Source organism: Monodelphis domestica, chromosome 3, assembly GCF_027887165.1.
Source record: "Monodelphis domestica isolate mMonDom1 chromosome 3, mMonDom1.pri, whole genome shotgun sequence".
Taxonomy (NCBI): domain Eukaryota; kingdom Metazoa; phylum Chordata; class Mammalia; order Didelphimorphia; family Didelphidae; genus Monodelphis; species Monodelphis domestica.
Genome location: NC_077229.1, coordinates 258,903,517 through 258,916,016, shown reverse-complemented (window position 1 = coordinate 258,916,016; position 12,500 = coordinate 258,903,517). Strand labels below are relative to the sequence as shown.

Here is a 12,500-nt window from a genome sequence, read left to right as displayed (position 1 = left end):
CTATTTCATGGTGTGGTGAGAATTAAATGACATAAAATAAGTGAAATGCTACTGTAAACCCCTCTCTAAATGCCAGCTATTCTTTAAATATTCATGCCTGTTTTCTTACTAGTCCCTAACAATAATCTGAGATTAGAAAGGAAGATGGAGGAAACTAAGATACAGAAACATTAAGCGACTTGTCTGCTGTGTTCTGCATTCAAACTCATGTCTCTAGTCTTCTAGATCGGAACTCTTTCCTTTTCCTCCCACAACCATAGAAGGGAAAGTCTCTGGGACATTTCATCATCCCTTCAGGCTGTACCAGTTGCAAGATCTGTTTGGCTAATTCAGTCTACAGCCCACATGGTCCATTTAATCTTAAACATAGAGATTATCCATCCTTGAGGTAGCATTTTGGACAGTTGGGAATGAGTCTGAGTGATCTCAACAGTAACCCAAGGGAGGCTGTGCAGGTTCTACTCTTGCCCACCAAGCAGCTCCTGCCCCCAAAGCCTCCTCATATCTCTTAGAGGCCACTTGGTGGCACCAGAACTGTAGATGCACTCTAAGTCCTCCTGGCTCTTTCAAGCAGCCACTCTGATGAGGAGAGGAGGGGTGGTTGGGAGGCAGTGAGGAGGGTAGATCTTTAAAGGTGGGATGCTGCACTTTGCTTCTAAGGACTAGAGATACTTTTTACAGATGCCATACAGATACCAGGGACACTTTTATGTGTGTGCATGAGGAAGAGAGAGAGAGCAACACACACACACACACACACACACAGAAAGTGAGAGAGAGAGAGAGAGAGAGAGAGAGAGAGAGAGAGAGAGAGAGAGACAGAGACAGAGACAGAGACAGACAGAGACAGAGAGACAGAGAGAGACAGAGAGAGACAGAGAGAGACAGAGACAGAGACAGAGACAGAGAGACAGAGAGACAGGGAGAGACAGAGAGAGAGAGGGAGAGACAGAGACAGAGAGAGAGAATGAGAGAGAGACAGAGAGAGACAGAGAGACAGAGAGACAGAGAGTCAGAGAGAGACAGAGAGACAGAGAGAGACAGAGACAGAGAGAAAGACAGAGAGAAAGACAAAGAAAGACAGAGAGGGAGAGAGACAGAGACAGAGAGAGACAAAGAAAGCCAGAGAAAGACGGAGAGATACAGAGAAAGAGAGAGACAGAGACAGAGATAGAGAGCCATAGTCAGAGACAGAGAGAGACAGACAGATAGAGACAGAGATGGAGAAAAAGAGAGGTGGAGGCAGAGAGGCAGACAGAGGCAGAGATAGATATAGAGAGAGACAGAGGCAGAGGCAGAGATAGAAACAGACAGACAGAGACAGGCAGAGATAGAGATAAGGAGTCAGAAACAGAGAGACAGAAAGACAGAGATAGACAGAGACAAAGACGCAAAGAGACCCAGAGAAAGAGAAGAGTGCCTGTGCAGGCTATCAGTAGTACTTCTACAAGAAGTCTTGGTACATTTGTGGAAACATTGACTTTGAGACTCAGTGAAAGCGATCTGATCACCTTGCACCAGTCCTTATGAGGACAGGCTTGCAAGGACCACTTCCCACCGTCTTTGGGTTTGGAGTCTCATGCTAGGAATGCTGGACACACCACTTCCTGTTTTGGGTTACTTTCTAGAGAATTCTTTCAAGAGAAGAATATGGGAATGGAAGCCCAGAGTTAATTCCCCTGGGGCAGAGGTGGGGCACATGGGTGGGCCTGTTTGGAGAGACCTGAATTACTATTTGAGGTGGCTATATGGAGGATTAAAGTTTCTTTCTCACATTCTTTTCTTTTTCTTTAGATTGGTAATAGTGATGGTGGTTGGTGATAGGGGTGTGTGTGTGAGACAGAGAGAGAGACAGAGAGAGCCAGAGCCAGAGAGAGAGCCAGAGAGGCAAAAATAGAGACAGAGACAAACAGACAGATAGGAGGGAGACAGAGAGAGAGAGACAGAGACAGAGACAGAGACAGAGACGGAGACAGAGACAGAGAGAGAGAGAGAGAGAGAGAGAGAGAGAGAGAGAGAGAGAGAGAGAGAGAGGGAGGGAGAAACTTAGCATTTATTTTTAAAGTGTAAAAAAGGGGGAAAGAGTGATCTGTCTTTCCCCTTTTCTCCCCTTTGTCACCTTCCAAACACCCTGACTGGTCTTTTATGTACACAGTTGCTCAACAGACACCAAGAATGTTTTTTGTTCCAGGGGTCTGAGGCCAAATATTAGTTTAGTTAGGGTGAGAAACGTGGTCTTTGCCACATTCATTTCCATTGCAATAAATCTATTTGTGCACACATGGGGGACACAGAGAGAGCAAAGTCGTTTGCTCCCCAGTCCTTGTACATAGCTTTATAGTCCATAGGGCTGATTATGGCACTGCTGAGAAATGCTGGGCTGGAGAAGTCCAGGACTCACTCTGGCTGGGTCTTTCTAACCATTTGTCAAGTTAGCAAACAGGGTAGGACAATCGAGGGGAAGGTATTTTTTAATTTTGCTTGTTGGGTTGAAGAAATTCAAATGCAATTTTGGCTTTCAAATAACATACTCAAGGCCTTATATTACATCAGCCTAAAAAACCCATCGTCTTCTCCCTTTTCCCCACCCCTTAGAAAGATGACTTCATTGGACCAGTGACAGTGCTAACTGTACCTTGCTATTTCCATTGTCCTCAGTTGACTCCTAGTTTCTGCCTGGTCTGTGCTCTTTAGTAAGACTGGACTCAGTTCATTGAGCCCTCTTCAGAGCTGAGGCTACCCTTATTGTCCCGCTGAGACCACTCCCCTTTGTAAAGGTTCTTCTTGCCCTTGACAATTCCCCAATTGTCACCCCTGCTGCATGGATAAAACTCAGTTGTTAGAATCTACCCCAATGATCCCAGTGGATTACACCACAAGTATACCACAGATCAAATCATAGCCATTCTCTCTCTTATTATAACAGTTCCAACTAGTAAAAAAACCTAATACAAAATGGTCAGTCTATTAGGTGAATATGAGTTCTTTCCTGCCCCTGGGTTAAGGAAAAGGCATCGCCACTCTACAGCAAAAGACCCAACATGGGCTGATTTAAAAGCAAATGGTTCTGAAATAGACAATCTGGATCATTTTGCACATTTGCTGGCAGAGCCATCCCTAGGAATTCTTATGTCTGGGTTGGAAGGATGGGGCTAAAGGGAGGGAGAGAGGCTGCTGTGGAAATCCAGAAGCTGCTGACCAAAGATCCACTCTTTCTGGGTAAGGGAACAACCTTCCAGAAGGGTACAGGAAGTCTGAAGGGAGAAGCCCTTTGGTAACAGGTCCCTGGAGGTGGTGGCCTTGCTGGTCATGGTCTGTGAGGTGCTGAAGAGTAGTCTCCTCAGGGAGGAAACCCAACAACCATCCCACATCCCCTAGCCTTTCTTGGACCGAAGCACTCTAGCAACACACTGTGCGCCGGTGATAGCTCTTCTTTCTGAGTGCGGACCCCTTCCAAAGCTGATGTGAAGACTTCCTCCCTAGTTGCTGGAGCGGGGAGATAAGGGAGAGGATACTTGTTTAATGTCTTTGAACTTTCTGAATGATGACTAACCAGTGAGCATGAGCAATGATTCTAGGATAAGTCCATCTCCTTGTATCATCACTGGATGATCTTCTCCATCACTTTAAAAAAAATGAAATATAATCCCAACTTTTCCCCCTTGGATGAAATAGGGGGATAGGGGGCATGGGTAAGCTGGTCTTTTTATTTTATTATTTTATTTTTTTAAAACTCTTACCTTCTGTCTTAAAATTAATACTGGGTATTGGTTTTAAGTCAGAAGAGTGGTAAGGGGTAGGCAATGGAGGTTAAGTGACTTGCCCAGGGTCACACAGCTGGGATGTATCCGAGGTCAGATTTGAACCCAGGACCTCCGATCTCTGGACCTGGCTCTCAATCCACTGAGCCTCCTAGATGCCCCCCAGTCTTTTTAAAGAGACAGTTTGTTCCTTATCTCTGACTCCACCGCATCCAGAGTCTACATGACAGGTATCTTGCAATCCTCAGGGAAGAATGATCCATCTTGGGCATCAGGAATTCCAGCTTAGTGTTTCCATCATTCAAAAATCATATCTTGGTCTTAGTCGATGGCTTCTAGGGCATTGCTGGTGGCCATCCTTGCATGGAGAATCCTGTCTGGCTAAGGAAATGCTTCTGAGAAACCCACTTTCCCTGCTCAGAGTCCTGTGAGATAATCTTGCCCTCCATCTCCATTGGTCTTTGCTCCATCAGTCTGTTTGCCTGTAAGTGACCTACAAGCTGAAGGCATTAATTCATTTTCCCCCTTCTCAGATGAATATCTGATTTGAAATTAGAAGGGGAAAATGATGTGCTACTTAAACCACCAGTTCCTTCTCAGTGGGAGGATGTAAAAGCTGAAGGAAGAGATAATGTTACATCCCTTGGGCATCGGCCCTTGGTGGTTGCGAGCGCATGCCTTTGATAATCAGCATCAGTATCTCTTTCATGTCACTGAACACAAATAGGACGGCATCAAAGAGTCTAATTCAGAAAAGAAATTGTTAAACAGGCCTGGCTGGGTTGAGCAACGCTGGAAATGAGGAACCCTGAAGGGGCAGGATTAGAGGGGAGGTCAGCACTCTTGGGCAAAGCAAGGGAATAAATTAATAGGCCCTCCGTGCGGCTTCGGAAGCCATGGTGGTTGTCACAGTAGACCCCATATGTCTCTCGATTTCTTTTCCTCCAGATGCTTCTCTGCTGATGAGTGCCGGGCTGGACCGCCGGGTGGTGGTGAGCTCATTGGCCCGTGCTTTGGAACTGTTGCAGAACTTGAATTACCCAGGCCCTCTGATGCCCCCCCATCCCTCCCCACTTAATCCTGACTTTTTCTTAATGTTAATCTACTAGTAGATACTTGTCCTTTTTCTGAGACACTCGGGCATCCAAGGAAAACACACGAAAGAACGAGGCTTTGTTCTTCTGCCATCAGGAGTCTGGCTTGGGGTGTGCTGCAAATACGGAATTACTTTATAATGATTCACGGTTTTCTTTGCTATAGACGTCCATGGGGCAAATAACTTCACTGAGGCTCAATTTTATATACTTATGATATAATTTCTTTCTTGTATAAAAATTGGTAAAATGTACATCTCCTGAAACCCCAAACAAACTTAAAAAAGCCAGTCTTTTTACCTGGACAGCCTTATTAATATTATTCTTATTCTTATTTTTACTAGGTGGTTTTTAGGGTGTTTTCAAAAGCAAATATGTAAACAGAGTATGGGAAGATGAAAAGATTACATATTCAATGAAAAGAAAAAGAATATGATGAAAACCTATCCAAGATTAAAAGAACTGTGGGATCTATTGTCATCTATCTGTATGCTCTTGGTCTAATTGATTAAGTTCTCTGGGCCTCAGTTTCCTCTTCTGTAAAAGAAAGGGACAAACCCAGTTCTAGTCTAAGACTAAATAGTTTAACTAGACTAGTTGCCAGCTCTCTATTCCATGATCTTTTAAATAATTTAGTTTTATAAGGGAACAAATTCATGAATATGCCTTACTATCAATTTGCTTGGACTCGGAACAAGGACAAACCTTGTTCTATACCCTTCTATTTGAATTTTTCTTTTTTTGATTAGTCTGCCAGGTAGTTTCAACTCTTCCAGCTTTTATTCACAATATTAAACATAAAGTAAGCACCACTATGGATAGAGTACTGTACTAGGCAGTGAAGAAGGACATAAAGATTAGAGAAGACATGTTTCTTTGCCTGTAGTCTAGTCTAGTAGGAGTATAAGGCATGAACATTAAGAATTAAAACAAAGATAGAATGTAAGAGTGTTATAGAGGTGCAAACCAAAACTCTAGGTGAGCCTAGTGCAAACATAGCAATATGGAAATAGGTTTTGATCAAGGACACATGTAAAACCCAGTGGAATTGTGCGTTGGCTACGGGAGGGGTTGAAAGGAGGGGAGGGAAAGAACTTGACTCTTGTAACCAAAGAAAAATATTCTAAACTGACTAAATAAGATAAAAAAAACCCTCTATGTGAGGTCCAAGGGGGAAAGTCAAGGAGGTTAGGCTGAATGGAGGTGATAGCACTTGAATTGGACTTTTTTCTCAATTTTTTCTCATTTACATGTATTTTCTCATTTTGTCTCAAATTTTCTAAAAATTTCTCAATTACTTGCAAACAAAATTTTAAACAGTTTTTAAAAGATATTGGCTTCCATATTCTCTCCTTTCTTCCCTTCCCCCTTCCTCAAGAAGGCAAATTGATGAAGATTATTTATGTGCAGTCAAGCAAAACATGCTTCCATATTAGCCATGTTGCAAAAGAAAATGCAGATAAAAAACTCCCCAAGAATAATAAAGTTTAAAAAGTGTGCTTCTCAATCTGTATTCAGACTGCATCAGTTCTTTCTCTGGATATGGGTAGCATTTTTGATCAGAAGTCCTCAGAAATTGTCTTGGGTCTTGAGTTAGACTTGAAAGGAATAGGAATTCTAGAGGTAAGGGGTGGTGGGAGAGGAGGACATTCCAGGCCCAGGCCACAACAGTTTGAGTAAAAGCAAAGAAAGAGGCCAGTCTGCAGAGGGAAGAGAAAGCAACATTTAAGTAAAGTTTTAACTATAACGGCCAACCAAGAAGCTATTTGACAATAACAGGTAAGGATGTTGGGAAGAGTGTGGAAGACAACAAAATCTGGGATTGACTAGGAAGAGTCATCTAGGAACAGGTGACCATCTGGACCTGATTTTCAGAACACCAATGACATATCATGAATGTTGAATATGGGTTATTCACACAGAAGGACTACAGTATTTTCTTTAGCTGGAGTGGAGGTCAGGGCCCTTTGGAATTTTTATTTATTCATTTTTTAAAACTGTTACCTTCCGTCTTAGAATCCATACTGTGTATTGGTTCCAAGGCAGAAGAGTGGTAAGGGCTAGGCAATGGGGGTTAAGTGACTTGCCCAAGATCACACAGCTAGGAAGTGTCTGAGCTGCCTCCACTTTGGAATTTTAAGTAGGCTTCCAGCTATGGCTTTGTATAATGTGTGACTAACAAAACCTGGACCAGCATCAGTGAAGGGTGAACCAATTCCCCGAGAAAGGACTGAATCATGATTAGCCTTACCCCAAAAATAAGGTAGAAAGATTATCCACAGCCTCCTTCCATGGCATTAGGTCAAGGTGTTCAACTGAAAGAAGGAGCATGGCATAAAGCTAGAGTGCTGTGCCTATAGCCCAGAAGCCCTGAGCTTAAATCCTGCTTTACTGTGTGATCTTAGACAAATCTCTTGACTTTTCTGGATATTTTTCTTCATCTGTAAAATGAGGATTCTAATCATAACATGTGTACCATTTGTCTTTCAGAGGATTATTGTTAAGATAAATACAATTATGTATGTAGAGTACTTTGTAAAATGTTAGTATTATTTTAGTATCTGCATACTCTATCTAACACTGATAGTAGCTTCTGCAGAAAGACCAATGTAAAGGGAAATGAAATTATAGTAGCTGGAGCAGCTCCTCAGAAACAATGTGACAAATTGGTGACGGGCTGAGGGATGTTACGGTAATTGCCACTTTACAATGAGGCTTGGTTATTATGTGCTAGAGGGCTTCGTGTGAAGTGATGTTGTCTGGGGCCGCCTTAGATCATTTGTCTGGACACTTGGACACTCCTCCAGAAAGGGACAATGCACTTCTGGTTCTCGGCTGACCCTGCTGGTGGGGACAGGGAGATCAATTAAATTCACACAAGAGCTTCATTGTAGCCTGTAGCTTGAGGCATAGAAATGCTTCTGATCATAGAAAGGAGAAAACATAGGAGAGGGAAAAGGTAAAACCTGGGGAGCCCGCAGACTCGAGCTCACTTTCCTGAACTACAAAGAATTGTTTCCACATTCAAAGCAGAGTTTTCAAAGGATGTAGAACTAGCAGGGACCTTGGAAACCTCCAAATCCAACCTCCACATTTTGTAGCCAAGAAAAGGGAAGTGCAGACAAGGAAAGGCACAGGTACAGAGGAGCAAGGCAAGATGGAAATCTAGGTCCTTTGACTTCAAAGCCAGTGCTAAGGCCATTGCCAATACCATATAAGAATTACCTTTTAGCAACCAAGCTCTGGTATATGGCAGACAATGGAGGGTTATATGCCCAGCATTGATTCTGGTTAATTAAATTGATAATTTTATCCCATGTCTTTGATATATGAAGGGTTAATGAGCCAGATCCAAGCTCCTGTAAATCAATCAATCAAATGTATTTACTGAGTAGTGTGTAGTTGGCATTGTTATAAGCAATTGAATGATAGGAAACAAATGGACGTCACCATTTCAAATATCTATAATTGGATAATAATAGTTGGCTGTTAGGTAAGGGTTTTAAAGTTTACAAAATGCTTTACAAATGTAGTCTGGGGCCCAAAGTCCAATTGGATGGGATTCTCTCTCCATTAGTGGAGATTAATGCTCTGAACCTTTCTAGGGAATGGGTGAGAGTTGGCAAGAGGAGACAGGATCTCATTTCCCTAATCACAACAGGCTCCGGTCTCCCTTTGCACCCCTTGCCCCAAGAGAAGGACAGGAATGTGGTGAGTGGCCAGATGTTTCAGAGCAGATCTCTGAGTGGCTGGTCTGGGTGGTGTCTTCCTCCAACTCCAGATCAAAAGCTTATACACTTGTGCTTGGGCAAGAGAGAATTCAAGGAACTAATGTGGCAAAATCATGGAACAAACCCTGGGATCACACCCAGTTCTCAGAATTTCCAGGGACTGCATTGGCTGGTCCTAGGTCCAAGTTTTCTTTTGGCTCTAAGATTTGAGAGAGAGGATACACGACACCAACCCAACTTCAAGTTACTGAAGGGAGAAAAGGACTCTGGGAAGAAGCCAACATGAGATGAGTTATCATTCTCCAACTTGTTTCTCAGCTTGTTGCACTAGAAACTTTGGGGGAATTTCTCATTTGGGTGAGATCTGGAACTCTTTCTCCAAGTTGAGCTGAGCTATCTTGCTCTCAGTGGGAACGCTCGTTCACTGAGTATTGTCCAAGTTGTCCTATGTATAGCTCAGAGAAGGCCAGTAGACACTCAGGTCCAAGTTCTATCAGAAGCCATACCTCTGACTTTAAATGTCCCCCCATTTCTCTTCATATCCACACTTTGACTTACTGGCTGGAGAAGAGTTTTGCTTCTTTTGAGATCATTGAATCCTTTCTTTGTTCTAGCTCATGACCAGAATTATGTGTTTTCCCATATCAGATTGTGAACCCCTTCAGGTCATCCCCCAGTGAACACTTACTAAATGTTTGTTGACTGATTATTCCAATCCACTGAAATCTACTTAAAAAAGGAAATGATGAGCAGATTGAGAGCCTGCCCAACTCAAACCCTGAAAGACACAGAAATGACCCACAGAACCCCACGAGGGCTCAGGAGATACCCATAAAAGAATGACAGACTCATCTAGACTAAAGGTTGGAAGGGACCTTAGAGGTCATAGAGTTCAATCCTTTGTCAAAGACATGAATCATCTGAAGACTTCTCAGAAAGTCGCCATCCACTTTCTATGGACGAGGAGAACGTACTGTCTCCCGAAGCAGACCATTCCATTTTGGGAAAGTCCTAGCCATAGTGGCATAGTTGAGAGTAGGCTAGCTTTATTGGCTCTGTGGCTTTGGCCAAGCCATTTAGCTACTCAGTGTTTTGGGAAAGCCTCAATTCTATACATTGAGGAGAAGACACCAATATGAATTGGCCAAGGGAGCTTTTCTCACCTGGAGCTTCCCTAAACCATGAAATCAGAAGTCCTAGCTTTATCCCTATCTAGTCAAGAGGAGACTATTATTTTGAGCTCAAAGTCTAAAATGTTTTCCAACCATTAATCATTCCTGGAGATGCATAGAACGTAGGATGAAACCAGAGGAAAACCTGTTAGAGGTTCCTAGTGGTCTGACTGGGATAGAGAATGAAAGATGAATGGAATCATTGAGTGGCTCTCCCTTTCTGAAGTTACATTTAAAATAACTAGAGCCTTCTTATTCAGCCTGTAGGTTTGTAGTGGGAAGCCTCCCAGTGCCTCCTATAGAGAGACAGCTTAGGGAAGTGGAAAGGTTGGCCCTCGAGGCAGGAATGACCCAAATTCGAATGCAGCCTTTCACACTTTCTAGTTGAGTGATCATACGTAAGCCATTTTTTTATTTCTCTGACCTTGAGTTTCTTTTCTATAAAAAAAGGAATTTTTATACCTTATCGAAGGAATACATTGGATAAATATGTAGAACATTATTTAAGTTATGGTTATTCAGAGAATAACTTTCAGATTTTTTTTAATCTTAATCAGCTGGCACCCATCACTCCCCATAAACTGTTTATTCTCTAGGCTAACTCTTCAGACTTTTGGAGTGAAGAAGACGGGATGGGCAGTGCTCACAGAAACACAGGAATCCTGGCCTAGAGAGAAGAGTGCTAGCTTGGGAATTGGAGAACCCATGTTCAAGTCTTACCCCTGATGGGTGCCACTACTTGTCTTGCATAGGTGGTAGAGTCAATAGAATTGGACCTAAGGTCAGGAAGACCTGAATCCAAACCCTGCCCCAGACAAATATTAGTTGTGTGACCCTGAGCAAGCCACATAACCTCTGCTTGCCTCAGTTTTTTCATCTTTAAGGATAATAACATTTACCTTGCAAAGATGTAATGGATACAAAATGAGATAATATTTTACAGCACTTTGCAAACTTTAAAGCATTATATAAAAATGTTGGCTACTGGCACTGCTGCCACTACTAATACTACAACAACTACAACTACAGCTATACTATTACTACTACCAGCTGTGTGACCTTGGGCACAGAATCACTCTGTGCCTCAGTTTTCTCCTCTGTAAAATGAAGGGGTTGGTTAAGATATCCTTTGAGTTCCCTTCCAACACTAGTTTTATGATTTTACGATCACCTAAATACTCCCAATTTCCTTTTTTCTAAAAGCACATGTGAGAATGTTCAAGCTTGTAGATAATTATCTTAATTTAGCTTCCCAAAGATCTTAGCAATGGTTAAGAAAAATAATTCCTTGCAAACCTCAAGAAAACATCATCTAGCATGTGATTACCCAAAGGGCAGAAAATGAAAAACCCTGCCAGAAATCCAGGTGTTTCTATCTACATAGTGTTGAGCTTCCAGATGTTTGGAGAGTTCTGGATTTTTGACTGATTATAGATCATTTTTTTTCCTTTTTCTATGCAGATATTTGGCTTTCTTTTGATGCAGTTGGAGTTGTCCATTGCCTCATTACCGCCTGTTGCCCATGAACCAGATTTTGGCAGCATGGACCCTCTTTTTCCTGCTAAGTGTTATTGTTTCAGTGAGATGGACAAGATGGATGTCCATCTGCACAGAGGGTGGGGGATCTGGGTCATGCAATAAGAATGTTAACATGCCCCAGATTGAAGTGACTTGCATCCTTCATTCCATTTCTTCCATTAATGCCTCTTCTTCAGAAAAAAAAAATAAAAAAGCAAAAAAATCTAGTCTTCCTTCCTGCGACTTAAAAGCATGTTGTCCTAGCATTCTAGGTCATTTTCCTTACTCCTGGGACAAGATCTTAAAGTTCCCACCATAGAGCTGACCAGATGAAAGGGATTTGTCCATCTCTTCCAAAGACAGGGCAGGCGAGGGCAGAAGCATAGCAACCAGCAACACAAAGAGAAAGGGAGGCTTTTGATGTCCTTCATCCCTCTGCTGGATTATAGGGTGGTGGTGTGGTCTATTTTCAACACATCTCTTGGAAACTTGATTTAATCCAGTGAATCATGTTTCCTAAGGAAAACTGACCAGAGGGCCTGTGGCTGCTGCCTCATCTCCCTTCTTGCGCATCCTTTCCTATTATGTCCACATAAAGCAAACTACTTAAAATGCTCCTAGAAAGATTTCATCTACTTCCTTCACCATTGCAGGTTCGGCTCCTGGTAATGTCCTGGAGATTTATATAGCAATCTGTGAAAATTTCAGGGTAGGCAGACAAATCTGAAGGTTGGTGCAAGATGAGTTTTGTGGGCAGTTGCTTGTAAAAAGCAGGCGAGGGGAGTCTGGAAGAAAAAGTATTCAACCGGCAGTTAGGAGATCTGCATCCCCAGCTGTGTGACAGGCTTCCTCCCTGGCCTAAATTGTTTTGGATGGGAATATATGACACCCTCTTTACTCCTAAATACCTTCTGCTTCCTCCCTTGCCTCCTTCCACTACATATCCCCTAATGCATTACAGATGTTTGCAAAAATCTGGGCCTCCCTTCCTGCTCCTCACCTTCATCAGCCTTCATCATTTCTGACCTGGGCAGGTTAGCTTGTCTTTCTTTAGACAACCCAGGGGTCCTTACTCTCAGGGGCTTTCCATTAGAGTGCCACACTTAGAGTGGGCACCTGACTTACTTGCCTTACTGTAGCTCAGATCTCCCAAGCTCAAGTCACTGATCAGCTCAATAGTAGAGATTATAGTCATGCACCATCACACTTGGCCCCAGACAACTC

General features: G+C 42.7%; 1 long non-coding RNA gene across 1 annotated transcript in view; it reads left to right on the top strand.

Moving 5' to 3' along the window:
* The window catches only part of LOC103106451 (uncharacterized), a 40,492-nt gene extending 28,440 nt beyond the window's left edge, over positions 1 to 12,052 (top strand). Inside the window, exon 3 of the long non-coding RNA XR_464834.2 lies at positions 11,220 to 12,052. This is a non-coding gene — a long non-coding RNA (uncharacterized LOC103106451). The remainder of the gene's footprint in view (positions 1 to 11,219) is intronic.
* The last annotated feature ends 448 nt before the right edge of the window (positions 12,053 to 12,500 follow it).